The sequence below is a fragment of the Fulmarus glacialis genome, unplaced genomic scaffold, assembly GCF_000690835.1.
Source record: "Fulmarus glacialis isolate BGI_N327 unplaced genomic scaffold, ASM69083v1 scaffold23377, whole genome shotgun sequence".
NCBI classification, from domain to species: domain Eukaryota; kingdom Metazoa; phylum Chordata; class Aves; order Procellariiformes; family Procellariidae; genus Fulmarus; species Fulmarus glacialis.
Window position 1 is genome coordinate 871 of NW_009224110.1, and position 218 is coordinate 1,088.

Here is a 218-nt window from a genome sequence, read left to right on the forward strand (position 1 = left end):
AGCGGTGGTCAGCGGGGGCCACCGCACCCGTCCTGGCCAGGACACTGGGATCCTGCAGTGCAAATACAGCCCTGCACACAGACTCCATGCACGCCTCCGTCGGGGATCTCGGTGTCTCTATCCATCCCTGCCATAGGATGTCCCGCTGCGGGGCCACGCTCAGACAGGTCGGGGGATGCGTGGGTGACCCACACCTGGAGTGAGTGGGCAGCCGGGAG

At 66.5% G+C, this 218-nt stretch overlaps 1 protein-coding gene across 1 annotated transcript in view; it reads right to left on the bottom strand.

Annotated features, from left to right (window-relative positions):
* Positions 1-218, bottom strand: part of KCNS1 (potassium voltage-gated channel, delayed-rectifier, subfamily S, member 1) — a 7,939-nt gene that overhangs the window by 848 nt on the left and 6,873 nt on the right. The gene's annotated exons all lie outside the window — the stretch shown is intronic.